The sequence below is a fragment of the Lytechinus variegatus genome, chromosome 4, assembly GCF_018143015.1.
Source record: "Lytechinus variegatus isolate NC3 chromosome 4, Lvar_3.0, whole genome shotgun sequence".
NCBI classification, from domain to species: Eukaryota; Metazoa; Echinodermata; class Echinoidea; order Temnopleuroida; family Toxopneustidae; genus Lytechinus; species Lytechinus variegatus.
In genome coordinates this window covers 4,280,302-4,295,849 of record NC_054743.1, presented here as the reverse complement: position 1 = coordinate 4,295,849, position 15,548 = coordinate 4,280,302, and positions in this window count along the sequence as shown.

Here is a 15,548-nt window from a genome sequence, read left to right as displayed (position 1 = left end):
CATAACAGTAGATGAGGGTCGCCAATCATAATAGTAGATGAGGGTTGCAAGTCATAATAGTAGAAAGGGTACACCAGTCATGATGATAAAAAGGGGTAGCCAGTCAAAAAAATGGATGAGGGTCGCTAGTCATAATAAAAATAATTGTTCGCCGGTCATAATTGTGGATGGGGGTCGCCAGTCATAAAAGTAGAAGGGGTTCGCCAGTCATAATAGTGGATGAGGGTAGCCAGTCATAAAAGTAGAAGGGGTTCGCCTGTCATAATAGTGGATGAGGGTTGCTATTCACAATAGTGGAAGAGGGTCGCTATTCATAATAGTAAAAAGGGTAAGCCTGTCATAATAATGGATGAGGGTCGCCAGTCATAAAAGTAGAAAGGGTTCGCCAGTCATAATAATGGATGAAGGTCACCAGTCATAATAGTAGAATCGGTTCTCCAGTCATAATAGTGGATGAGTGTCGCTATTCATGAAAGTAAAAAGGGTTAGCCAGTCATCATAATAGGAAGGGTTTGCCAGTCATAATAATGGATTAGGGTCACCAGTCATAACAGTAGAAATGGTTTTCTCAGTCAAAATAATGGATGAGGGTCGCCAGTCATAAAAGTAGAAGGGGTTCACCTGTCATAATAGTGGATGAGGGTTGCTATTCAAAATAGTAGAAATGGTTCGCCAGTCACAACAATGGATGAGTGTCGCCAGTCATAACAGTACAAGGATTTCACCAGTCATGATAGTTATTTAGGGTCCCTAGTCATAATAGTAGATGAGGGTCGCACGTCATAACAGTACAAGGGAATCGCCAGTCATAGTAGTTGATAAGGGCCACTATTCATAAAAGTAGAAAGGGTTCGCCAGTCATGATAATGGATGAAGATCGCCAAACATAATAGTAGAACTGTTTTGCCTGTCATAATAGTGGATGAGGGTATCTATTCATAAAAGTAGAAAAGGTTCGCCAGTCATAATAATAGAGAGCGTTCGCCAGTCGTAATAATGGATGAGGGTCACCTGTCATAACAGTAGAAAGGGTTTTCTCAGTCAAAATAATGAATGAGGGCCGTCAGTCATAATATTTAGTAGAAGCGGTTCGCCAGTCATGATAATTGATGAGGGTCGCCAGTCAAAATAGTAGAAAGGGTTCGTCAGTCATAATAATGGATGAGGTCGCTATTCATAAAAGTAGAAAGGGTTTGCCAGTCATAATAATAGAATAATAACAGAATAATTGTTCGCCAGTCATAATAATGGATGGAGGTCGCCAGTCATAGAAGTAGAAAATGTTCGCCAGTCATAATAATAGAAAGGCTTTTTATGTCACGTATGTTCACGGCCTCAAATCAGTGGAGCGCGCCATTAAAATCTCTTCTCGCTTAGCCGTATTGTTAGAGACGTTCGTGAGCATCACTTTTTTCACTCTCTAAAACTCTAAAATGTCTGCGACATTAAAATCATAAAAACAATGGAATCGTTAAATTTTAGTGAGGCTATGAATGTTTATCATTTACGTTAACTATCAGTTTACCAACATATACCAAATTTACAAGCACTGTGTGGGTAGACTTCGAATTATCAGTCATTTCGATGCAATCCCAAAATTGATGAAAATATAACAGAAATTTGATATAACATTGCAAAATCCTTATTTTCGAATCCCCTTAAATTTTCATTTTCTAGAATTTTTCATAAATGATAACGGCGGTGGATTTTATGCTCCAGTTTTTTTAAGGAAAAGACAGGCATTTGAAATCAGGTAATTTTTTTTTATATTTTCAAAAGAAAATAGTTAGATTCGAACAACTTACTAATAGTTCTCCAAAAGAAGGGTTATATTCTATTTTTTGTGTGTAAATGATACATGACGCTAAATTTTACGAGTATATCAATGCATGTTGGATAACCTTTTCCACGATGAGTTTCGTAATTGAGAGAAAAATCCAGTTCTTTCCTAGCACGCGAGCCGCAGAATGATAAATTTTAGCGTGCGCACACTGGCTGATCGCCGTGTCTGCGGGGACGGATATCTAGTCCCATACTGGTGTAAGGTGATATTTTCTACGTACCTTTTCCCTTGTAATGATCACTTTGCACTTTAATGCTTAATTTTGACACTTAATCTGTGAAAATTGATGGCTAAACGATTTTGGAAAATGCTCGGAATAAACCTGACACATGAATGATTTCATTTTCGAGAATTATTATTTCTTTCCTGAATTACCAAAAGGCAAATTTAAGTCAAGATTGCATTATGTAACATACTCACATTGACTGTATACATAGCGCATATGTGTGCGTGGGGTGTCTATAATTATCCAAATTGTGATGTGAATATAATCATATTGTAAGCAAAAATCATGATGGGTGTCATAGCAGGGGCGGATCCAGCTTTTTATAAAGGGGGGGTTGGGGTGGTATGCGAGGGAGCGAAGCGACCGAGTCCAAGCGAGCGGACCGAGCGAGGGGGGAGGGTGTGGGAGGGGGGTCTCCCCCTCCCACAGTAGAGAAAATTTTTGAAAATCTGTGTGTGAAAATGGCGTTTTCTTGCATCTAAAACTCCACTATTTTGGTATAGAGGTCAAATGAATACATAGAAATAGAATAAAATAAAATTACAAGTTTAAAAACAAGATTTAAAAAAATGGTCCGCGGATTTTTTTTTTTTTGGGGGGGGGGGTTGCAAACCCCCCCCCCCCTCCCCCTCTAGATCCGTTTCTGCATAGTCTGAGTTTTTTTTTTCGTGTAAAAGAAACAAAATACTGCATGTACGTCATTGTATGCAATGGCAATTTCAATCAGTTTATATTTTTCTTTTGTTTAGTCAGCGTTTAGTCTTCAATGTACATAATTGGTTGCAAGCGGTGTTAATACCAAAGAGCTAGATTCCGACTAAAATTGGATATGATACAAACTATTTATTTACTGCAGCCAACGAGTTCCTGAACAATTTACTTCGTTGAATATAAACTACATTATGAATGTCCCCGGAACGGTTTTAAGATAAAAAAAAGAATTACCTTTTTTTCGCAAATTCATATACTTTACTACAGTTGTAGCTTTAAATTACTTAGTCTTAATCCTTTCCTTGTAATATATTAAGTCGTTGATCATATTTACAAAAGTGTTTTTAATGTCCAGTTTTCAAGCCATAATACTAAAAGATTTTCACGGGCTCATAAGGCTTATTACATTAATAGATAAGATGTCAATTTAATAATTACTATGTCATTTTCAAAATGGAATATTGACAAGTTCTATTTCGCGCTTTGGAAGAGAAATATGAACATAGTCATCATTTTTATTTGATGACATAATGTTCTAAGGATGTCCGGGTGGCGCGTTTCCGTTTTACACCCTGGCGAAGGCATTTTCCGCAAATATAGCTAAAAAGCGACTAGTGAAGAGTCTACGTTTGTTTACATTATCAGCTGGGCGCGCGATGCAAAAGTCCGCACCGAAGATAACAACAGAACATGTTCAAATCACAGAGCCCTATGTTCAAATGCAGCTGTATTCAGGTTCAACACGAATGTTCGCCTTGATCATTTGCCTTTGCCGAATAGTAATTTGCACCCGATGGACCTATTACAACGTAGTGGTATAGTTCAGTGGTAATTTGCCCCCTCACTATCATGGAAGATGATATTCACCATTGTATGACACTGCATTCTATGAGTAGGATGTAAAATAGACCTACCGTACAGGGTGACCAGACGTACCGTATTTCCCGGGATCGTCCCGTATTTTGCTCCTTTGTCCCGGCGTCCCGACAAACCCTTCCCGGGACGCCTATTTGTCCCGTATTTCAGAATAGTGAACAAAATGTAGTTAATACATTTAAAAGTGACGAATTTTCATCAAATAACCAATTACAGGAAGCAGAGACAACAATAACATCGAAAACTAATAGCTAGGCATGTAAGATCGGAGCAGATTCTCAATGGTGCAAACAATTACACGATAAGCAGTTTTGCTATACTCTCTGAATAATCACAAAATCGGGTTGGAAATTTGTATAATTATGGATTCTTAGATTACTGATTTTAAGATGTAATCGGGGGAAAGTTTTCATTTTAACTAGATCTAATTGTTTCACCTTTCGTTTTGTGTAACTTGTTGTGTATATGATGCCGCGATATTTCATTTAATTTATAAGTTGACAATGTTTCACTTTGAAATTTTATTTTTATTTCTAAAAACATTCAAGCTTGTTAAAATTTTTAAAATATAATTTAAAAACATCAAAAATCATTATGATTTTTGTTAGATGATTGGATTGTTTCATTGTTTGCTTGAAGTTTGAACTTTTTACTCTTTCTTTGTCTTTTCTATCCTTCTTTCTTCATCCTTCTATCCTTTCTGCCTGCCCTTTTTTGTTCCATCTATCTTTATTTACTATCTCTCTTTCCTGATCTTTTCTCTCCCTCTCTCTGTTCATTTTTCTTTCTTTCCTCCTTTTTCTTACCTGCCTTCTTTAAAAAATTTCCCCTTTTTATATATATTTCCTTGCTTCTTACTCCCTATTCTCTCCTTTTCTTTTCTCCTTCAATTGTTTTTTTTCAATCTCTTATATTCATTCATTCTTTCCTCCCTCTCTTTCCTCCTTTCTTTCTTTCTTTCTTTCTTTCTTTCTTCCTTCCTTCCTTCCTTCCTTCCTTTCTTTCTTTCTTTCTTTTTTTTTCATTCTTTACTTTATTTTTTCTTCTAATTCTTTTCCTCATTCTTTATTTAGCTCTCTTCCTTCCTCCCTCCCCTTTCTGTTTTTCTCCTTTCTTTGTGTCTTTCTTTCAAAGAATGAAGGAATCATTGTTCTTTCCTTCATTCTTACTTTCCTCCTCATTTTTTTGTACTTTTTTCTTTCGCTCCTTTATTTTGTCTTTCATACATCTTCCCTTCCTTTATTTGTCTTTTTTTCTATATTCAATTCAAAGAATGACAGAAGCCTTTTCTCTCTCTTTTATTCTTTCTTTCATCCTTATTTTATCCTTCTTTCATTCAAACGTTCTTTCGTTCTTTTTTTTGTTTTCCTTCATTTTCTCCTTTATTTTTTCTTTCTTCTCAATTCATCTTTTTCTTTCATCTTTTCTTTCTCTCCTTCATTCTTTTGTTCACACTCCTTTTCCAATTCTTTATATATTTTTTTACAAGTCTAACACTGTGTTAGCCTTCTTTGTTCATCTTTTTTGTTGATTGTCCCGTATTTCATTTTGTGAAATCTGATCACCCTGCTACCGTATTAAAGTTTATTTTTCGAAAAACAATCATAGCCTATAGGGTATACGCCATATACGTAAGACAATGTTTGTTGATCACTGCATTATTAATGTAAGATTAAGATTCATACAAGCTTGATGAATACAATATGTTCAAACAATTTATTCATATATTATCTATTCACTTGTTGGCAAGAAATTTTTATGTTATTTTTTTTTTTTAACTTTGTTTGATGTAAAGTACTGTATACTTTGTACCTTAATTTAAGGATGGGATTTGGGGCCGTGTATTAGTGATAAAAGACATATAAAAACTCAATAAATAGAGTAAAATTCGCAGAGCAAAATGCTGGAAACTCAAAATCGGATAACAAATAACGAAGTTATTGAATTCTAAAGATTTGCATCATTCCTGTGAAACAATTCTAGGCATGTCTTCATGAATATTCATTAGGTGGGCTGATGATGTCATATTTTGTATTTTATTTCATGAAATTAGGTTTATTCAGTTGTTTTTTCTACCAAGAACTAAAACAATTGGATTGACAATAAGTGCATTATTTATTTATTGCCGCAACTTATTTCATCATACTGGGAGACAAATCATTTACAGATTTATGAAAAATGAAAAAAAATATATAATTTCATGTATAATAACATAAGTAAAAGGAAAGTGGGGATGTGACATCATCAGCCCACCTTGATGATGTGCATATATATAACTGTTTTCACAAAATATTAATAAACTAACTTGACCGATTCTGATAAAATTGTCAGCATTTTGCTCTGTGAATTTTACTCTATTAAGATTTTCAGCATGGACGATTCCTTTAAGGGGAAACTAACTAGACAAATTATACTTCGTTGATTATAAATTGCTACAAGTAGTTTTCAAATTATAACTATAATTAGTTGTAGTAGTAATATTAGTAGTCGCCGCATCGTCGTCGTAGTAGTAATAATAGTGGTACATTTAGTAGTTAATGTAGTTATACATCATAATTTTTATCATGGTTAGTAGAAGTAGTAGTATAGTAATAGAAGTATAGCATACTATTTTCATTAGCATCATTTTGAAACTGTTATTATAAATTGCATAGTTTGTTGTCAATATTATCATCATTATTATCACTATTATTATTATTATATTGTTAGCGCCATTGTTATGAACAGTATTAGTAGTTATACTGCTATTAATTTTTTTTTGAAATTATTACCGGTCTTGTTAGCTTCTTCTCCTCCGTCTTCTTCTCAGTCTTTTTTCCCCTTCTTCTTTCTCTTCTTCTCAGTCTTCTTCTCCTTCTCAGTCTTCTTCTTCTTTTCTTATTATCATCATCACTATTATTATGTATCATTATTATTTTATTATTATTATGTATTATTATTATTACAATTATTATTATCATAAATAGTAGTAGTAGTAGTAGTAGCAGCACAGGCGTCGATTATGGGGGGGGGGGGGGCAAAGGGGGGGGGGGGCGATCGCCCCACGAATGAAAATATTGGGGGGGCAAACATATCATTTTGCCCCCCAAATAATTCCGCATGTGCTAAAAATAAGATAAGATTGTAATGTTACACAGAAATCAGCAAGCGAGATTGAGATACACAACTCGTTCTTTGTCTAAAATCGTGCTCAAAATGTCCACTTTTCAGATTGGAATATCAAAATATTTCAGCTCGCGCTTCGCGCTCGCACCATTTTTGTAACAAAAACCCATACCTTCCATGATTAAATAGGTGAATATGGTCCCGTTTTCAGTTTTAAACCTCAAAAGAACTCCCACTTCAATTTGCAATAATCTTTTGTTGGATATATATATCTTGTTCTTTATTAAAACCTCCATTAAACTCATTTTTTTCAGATCGAAATATCCATATCAATTTGTTTGTGTACAAAAAACGCTCCTCTTATAAGGCATAGAAATGGGACGTTTAACGCACAGTCACTAATACGCGCCGCTGTCTTCGCATCGTGCAGGCAGTCTACGTGTATAGTGGCGGGCTGCTACATTGCGGTGCAGGGGTGTTCAACTTACATATCGTGAGCGCACTCAGCTGCGTGTTTTCACTTCTCCTTTCTCTCCTTTTCTTGTCATTTTTCCTCGCATTACTTGTTTTCATAAATTTCCCTCTCACTTTCCTTGTTTTCTCACTCCCTTCAGTTTTGTAACTCTTCTTGATCACTTGCATTCATTGGCACACCCCCCGGTCAAAAATGGTACGGTCCTATCCAACATACACTCAAGTCGTCGCTGTAAAAACGTGCAAAATTCTTCACGCGCTGCGTTGCCTAGCTATGCGTGTGTACTGTGTACTATACTGTGTACACACAATGCCATCGGCTGAACACGCCACATTATAGTGACCAATTATTGCAAAAGCTTTTGCAAATGTGAAAAGTGACAGAGGTTTTTTTTATCCAATCAAAATCATTCTTAGGTATTCGCAATCTACAGCATTTTCTGCAAAATGTCTTTTTTGATAGGGTCTATAGTGACGTATATATTTTTTTTGAACAATGTGAAGTCGCACCAAACGTTTCGTTTCCCGCACTTGCCCATTGGCTCATGTACAATGGATTTCCGAAGTCATCAAGAAAGGTTCCAAAAACCTCAAAAGTGACAGAACTTAATTTGACTAAAATTAAATGAAAATCATATCATGTTCAAGGTGAGAATCTGCTCTATTCTATTCTGTTTGATAGATCATCTTGTTGACGCATTTGGGAGGTATCTTAGCAAATCCCTCAAAAACAGCGTATATTTTTTTTCTCCATAGGGAAATGAATTAACACGATACGCACTGCAAAAAAGGAGCGCAAACAAATTGATATGAAAATTTTCAGCTCGCGCTTCGCGCTCGCATTAATCTGCTGGTGAGATATGTATGTATGTATGTATATATATATATATATATATATATATATATATATATATATATATATGTGTGTGTGTGTGTATATATATATATATAGACATATATATATATGTACACATATATAGGCATATGTGTGTTTGTGTGATCGAGCGCCTTTGGAAAATTGATTCATGATTTTGCCCCCCCCCCAATCTGAAAAATGGATCGACGCCCCTGAGTAGCAGTAGCAGCAGCAGCAGCAGCAGTAGTAGCAACAACAGTAGTACTCAGTAGTAGTAGTATCGGTGGTAATATTTTAATTCATCGTAACTTAGAATCATTTTGAAACAATTATAGTTCGAAACAACTGGACTTCTTTCTACATGCTGTAGATTCTCTTTCGTTTGGTACTATTGTTGCTATTCTTGTCTTATCATTATTCTACTTACTAAATTAATTTTGGCTATCGCCCGAATTCTAAGTTTCTCACCTCTCTGAGTACACAAACGGCACTGCAAGACATGTTCAGATTTAATTCATATGAAAGCTCTGTGTACGTATGAAGTTATGTGGCCGTGTATTGCATGCGGTTGTGTGTGGGGAAACTCGCCAGTGTCGGACTCTCAATAACCAGCGACGGGTGTAGACTCTTCACTAGTCGCTTTTTAGCTATATTTGCGGAAAATGCCTTCGCCAGGGTGTAAAACGGAAACGTGCCTCCGGGTGCTATATGTCAAAGCTCAAAGGAATATATTGAAACATATCAGCTTATTTCAAACTGTGATCCATATCCACCTATACAAATTTTCCCTCAAAGTGCTTGAAATACAGAGCCTAAATGTCCCTTTTACAGATCGGAATATCAAATATTTTAATCCCTTTTTGATAAGATAAATTGTCTGTTCGCGCTTCGCGCTGGCAGTAATTATTTAGTTGGTGGATACACATTGAGGATCACAAACATTGCCCAGAATATTTAAATTTTAGGACAAATACTTGGAAAAAAAGCTCGCTCTTTGCACTCGCACTACTTAAATAAAGATTATTATACATAGTATACATATAAAGCTTAGAAATGACATAAAACTACCCCTTCAACATACAAACAAAAATCAACTTCAAGCGGCCGATCGGGAAAATTTGGCTGAAAAAAATCACCCTCTCCATTGGCAAAGGCTGGATCCGCCCTTGTCTATTGATATCTCTTCACGGGCCGGGGGGGGGGGGGGTTGGTACCCTTAAATATTTTTGTTGAATTTTTAACTCAATATATTGCTTTGACCGCCACCCCCTTCACACACGATTTATATATCCCCGTCTACTAACAGCTCTTTATGGAGGGGGGGGGGCACCATTTTTTTATTGCAGCTCGATACTTGTATATTGCTCTCACCCCCTCCCCGATCAGATGATAACGCCACTTGACGTACGTGATTCAATTGCCATATGCCCTAAGATCCACTGACTATTCATCTAGCTTACACATGAAAAAAACCGGAGAGTTGTCAAACTCAACATAAATATACACAGAAATAACAACAAAATGACATACTATAGAAAGAAAGTATCAAAAAACGTAGAGAACTTGGTAGAATAAAGAGAATAAAATGTTGAAATTTGTTACCCCCACCCCCACACTCGATCTATTACGTATTAGACAATGATATGAAATTAGGCTGATCTGCCTTTATTTGTGCGCGATATTCTGAGCTAAGTCTTGATATGACAATTGACATATGGGTAATAAATTTTCATAGTTTGATCACACCATATCCATTTTCAATTCCTGGAAATTCCAGCAACAGTACATGTTGTTATGGGTACGACACACATTTTCTTTATTGAAAAGTATCACGACACCAACGTTGAAACTGTGCAAAGGCCTTTAATGGCGAACTCCGCTGGGTTGACACATAACCTATGGGTGATAAACATACGTGATGTCATGATAATGGATGAGGGTCGCCAGTCATAACAGTAGAAAGGGCTTTGCCAATCATAAATAGTTTATGAGGGTCGCTAGTCATGATAGTAGAAATGGTTCGCCAGTCATAATAGTAGAAAGGGTTTGCTAGTCTCATTATAAGACGAGGGTTGCTAGCCATGATAGTGGTGGGAGTTTGCCCTTCATAATGGTAGATGTAGAAGAGGGTCGCTAGTCATAATAGAAGAAATGGTTTGCCGGTCATAATAGCGGATGAGGGTCGCCAGTCATAAAGTAGATGGGATTCGCCAGTCATAATTGTGGATGAGGGTTGCCAGTCATGAAAGTAGAAGGGCTTCGCCTGTCATGATAGTGGATGAGGGTTGCTATTCACAATAGTGGAAGAGGATCGCTATTCATAATAGTAGAAAGGGTTAGCCAGTCATGTAGATGAGGGTCGCTAGTCATAATAGAAGAAATGGTTTGCCGGTCATAATAGCGGATGAGGGTCGCCAGTCATAAAAGTAGATGGGATTCGCCAGTCATAATTGTGGATGAGGGTTGCCAGTCATGAAAGTAGAAGGGGTTCGCCTGTCATGATAGTGAATGAGGGTTGCTATTCACAATAGTGGAAGAGGGTCGCTATTCATAATAGTAGAAAGGGTTAGCCAGTCATAATAATGGATGAGGGTCGCCAGTCATAAGAGTGGAAGGGATTCGACAGTCATAATAGTTGAGAAGCGTCACTATTCATAAAAGTAGAAAGGGTTCGCCAGTCATAATAATGGATGAAGGTCACCAGTCATAAAGTAAAAGCGGTTCGCCACCCTAATAGTGGATGAGTGTCGCTATTCATGAAAGTTAAAAGGTTTAGCCAGTCATCATAATAGGAAGGGTTTGCCAGTCATAATAATGGATTAGGGTCACCAGTCATTACATTAGAAATGGGTTTCTCAGTCAAAATAATGGATGAGGGTCGCAAGTCATAAAAATAGAAGGGGTTCGCCTGTCATAATAGTGGATGAGGGTTGCTATTCAAAATAGTAGAAAGGGTTCGCGAGTCATAACAATGGATGAGTGTCGCCAGTCATAACAGTAGAAGGATTTCGCCAGTCATAATAGTTAGTTAGGGTTCCTAGTCATAATATATGATGATGGTCGCCACATAAACAGTACAAGGGATTCACCAGTCATAATAGTAGATGACGGTTCCAATTCATAAAAGTAGAAAGGGTTTCCCAGTTATAATAATGGATGGGAGTCGCCAGTCATATCAGTGGAAAGGGTTAGCCAGTCATAATAATGGATGAGGGCCGTCAGTCATAATAGTAGAAGGATTCGCCAGTCATAATAGTAGATGAGGGTCTCAAGTCATAACAGTACAAGGGACTCGATAGTCAAAATAGTTGATAAGGGTCACTATTCATAAAAGTAGAAAGGGTTCGCCAGTAATAATAATGGAAGAGGGCCGGCAGTCATGATAGTAGAAGGGGTTCACCAGTCATAATAGTAATGATGGTCGCCAGTCATCATGCTAGATGAGGGTCGCTAGTCTTAATACTAGATGAGGTTCGCCAGTAATAATGGTACAGAAGGGTCGATAAACTAAATAGTAGAAAGGGTACGCGAGTTATAATAATGGATGAGGATCCCCGTCATAATAGTAGAAGGGGATCCCCGGTCATAATAGTAGATGATGGTCGCCAGTCATCATGGTAGATGAGGGTCGCTAGTGTTAATAGTATAAAGGGTACACGACTCATAATAATTGATGAGGGCCGTCAGTCATAATAATTAAAGGTGTTCGCCAGTCATATTAGTACATGAGGGTGGCAAGTCATAACAGTGCAAGGGATTTGCCAGTCATAATAGTTGATAAGGGTCACTATTCATGAAAGTAGAAAGGGTTCGCCAGTCATAATAATGTATGAGGGCCGTCAGACATAATAGTAGAAGGAGTTCACCAGTCATAATAGTAAAGGGATTAGCCAGTCATAATGGTACATGATGATGATGGTCGCTAGTCATAATACTAGATGGGGTTCGCCAGTCATAATAGTTGATGAGGGTCGCCATTCATAAAAGTAGAAAGGGTTTACTAGTCATAATAGTAGAAGGGATTAACGAGCCTTAATGGTACATGAAGATGATGGTCGCTAGTCATAATACTAGATGTGGTTCGCCAGTCATAATAGTTGATGAGGGTCGCAATTCATAGAAGTAGAAAGGGTTCGCCAGTTATAATAGTGGAATGGAGTCACCAGTCATATTAGTTGATAAGGGTAACTATTCATGAAAGTAGAAAGGTTCGCCAGTCATAATATAGATGAGGGCCGTCAGGCATAATAGTAGAAGGGGTTCGCCAGTCAAAATAGTAGATGAGGGTCTCAAGTCATAACAGTACAAGGGATTCGATAGTCAAAATAGTTGATAAGGTTCACTATTCATAAAAGTAGAAAGGGTTCGCTAGTAATAATAATGGATGAGGGCCGTCAGTTTATAATAGTAGAAGGAGTTCACCAGTCATAATAGTAGAAGGGATTAGCCAGTCATATTGGTACATGAAGATAATGGTCGTTAGTCATAATACTAGATGGGGTTCGCCAGTCATAATAGTTGATGAGGGTCGCCATTCATAAAAGTAGAAAGGGTTCACCAGTTATAATAATGATTGAGAGTCGCCAGTCATATTGGTGGAAGCGGTTCACCAGTCATCATAGTGGATGAGAGTCGCCAGTCAAAACAGTAGAAAGGGTTAGCCAGTCATAATAATGGATGAGGGCAGTCAGTCATAATAGTAGAAGGGGTTTGTCAGTCATACTAATGGATGAGGGTCGCCAGTCATAATAGTAGAAGCGGTTCGCCAGTCATAATAGTTGTCAAGGGTCACTATTCATAAAAGTAGAAAGGGTTCGCCAGTCATAATAATGAAAAAGGGCCGTCAGACATAATAGCAGAAGGGGTTCACCAGTCATAATAGTAGAAGGGATTCGCCAGTCATAATGGTACATGAAGATGATAGTCGCTAGTCATAATACTAGATAGATTTGCCAGTCATAATGTTAAATGAGGGTCACTAGGCTTAATAATAGAAAGGCTACGTGAGTCATAATAATGAATGAGGGCGGTCAGTCATAATAGTAGAAGGGGTTCGCCAGTCATAGTACTTGATGAGGGTCACCCGTCAAAATAGTAGAAGCGGTTTGCCAATCACAATAGTGGATGAAGGTCGTTATTCATAAAAGTAGAAAGGGTTTCCCAGTTATAATATTCGATGGGAGTCGCCAGTCATATCAGTTGAAGCGGTTCACCAGTATAATAGTGGATGAGAGTCGCCAGTCAAAACAGTAGAAAGGGTTAGCCAGTCATAATAATGGATGAGGGCCGTCAGTCATAATAGTAGAAGGGGTTCGCCCGTCGAAATAGTAGATGAGGGTCTCAAGTCATAACAGTACAAGGGATTCGAAAGTCAAAATAGTTGATAAGGGTCACTATTCATAAAAGTAGAAAGGGTTCGCTAGTAATAATAATGGATGAGGGCCGTCAGTCATAATAGTAGAAGGAGTTCACCAGTCATAATAGTAGAAGGGATTATCCAGTCATAATGGTACATGAAGATAATGGTCGCTAGTCATAATACTAGATGGGGTTCGCCAGTCATAATAGTTGATGAGGGTCGCCATTCATCAAAGTAGAAAGGGTTCGCCAGTTATAATAATGATTGGGAGTCGCCAGTCATATTGGTGAAGCGGTTCACCAGTCATAATAGTGGATGAGAGTCGCCAGTCAAAACAGTAGAAAGGGTTAGCCAGTCATAATAATGGATGAGGGCAGTCAGTCATAATAGTAGAAGGGGTTTGTCAGTCATACTTATGGATGAGGGTCGCCAGTCATAATAGTAGAAGCGGTTCGCCAGTCATAGTAGTTGATAAGGGTCACTATTCATCAAAGTAGAAAGGGTTCGCCAGTCATAATAATGAATAACGGCCGTCAGACATAATAGCAGAAGGGTTCACCAGTCATAATAGTAGAAGGGATTCGCCAGTCATAATGGTACATGAAGATGATGGTCGCTAGTCATAATACTAGATAGATTCGCCAGTCGTAATGTTAAATGAGGGTCACTAGGCTTAATAATAGAAATTGTACGTGAGTCATAATAATGAATGAGGGCCATCAGTCATAATAGTAGAAGGGGTTCGCCAGTCATAATAGTGGATGAAGGTCGCTATTCATAAAAGTTGAAAGGGTTTGCCAGTTATAATTTTTGATGGGAGTCGCCAGTCATATCAGTGGAAGCGGGTTCACCAGTCATAATAGTGGATGAGAGTCGCCAGTCAAAACAGTAGAAAGGGTTAGCCAGTCATAATAATGGATGAGGGCCGTCAGTCATAATAGTAGAAGGGGTTCGCCAGTCAAAATAGTAGATGAGGGTCTCAAGTCATAACAGTACAAGGGATTCGATAGTCAAAATAGTTGATAAGGGTCACTATTCATAAAAGTAGAAATGGTTCGCTAGTAATAATAATGGATGAGGGCCGTCAATCATAATAGTAGAAGGGGTTCACCAGTCATAATAGTAGATGATGGTCGCCAGTCATCATGCTAGATGAGGGTCGCTAGTCTTAATACTAGATGGGATTCGCCAGTAATAATGGTAAATGAGGGTCGCTAGACTGAATAGTAGAAAGGGTACGCGAGTTATAATAATGGATGAGGATCCCCCGTCATAATAGTAGAAGGGGATCCCCGGTCATAATAGTAGATGATGGTCGCCAGTCATCATGGTAGATGAGGGTTGCTAGTGTTAATAGTATAAAGGGTACGCGACTCATAATAATTGATGAGGGCCGTCAGTCATAATAATAGAAGGTGTTCGCCAGTCCTATTAGTCCATGAGGGTCGTAAGTCATAACAGTACAAGCGATTTGCCAGTCATAATAGTTGATAAGGGTCACTATTCATGAAAGTAGAAGGGATTCGCCAGTCATAATGGTACATGAAGATGATGGTCGCTAGTCATAATACAAGATGGGGGTTCGCTAGTCATAATAGTGGATGATGGTTGCTATTCATAAAGTAGAAGTGGTTCGCCAGTCATAATGTTAAATGAGGGTCGCTGGCTTAATAGTAGAAGGTGTTCACCAGTCATAATAGTAGAAGGGATTCGCCAGCCATAATGGTACATAAAGATGATGGTCGCTAGTCAAAATACTAGATGTGGTTCGCCAGTCATAATAGTTGATGAGGGTCGCAATTCATAGAAGTAGAAAGGGTTCGCCAGTTATAATAGCGGATGGGAGTCGCCAGTCATATTAGTTGATAAGGGTCACTATTCATGAAAGTAGAAAGGGTTCGCCAGTCATAATAATGGATGAGGGCCGTCAGACATAATAGTAGAAGGAGTTCACCAGTCATAATAGTAGAAGGAATTAGCCAGTCATAATGGTACATGAAGATGATGGTCGCTAGTCATAATGTAGTTGGGGTTCGCCAGTCATAATGTTAAATGAGGGTCACTAGGCTTAATAATAGAAAGGCTACGCGAGTCATAA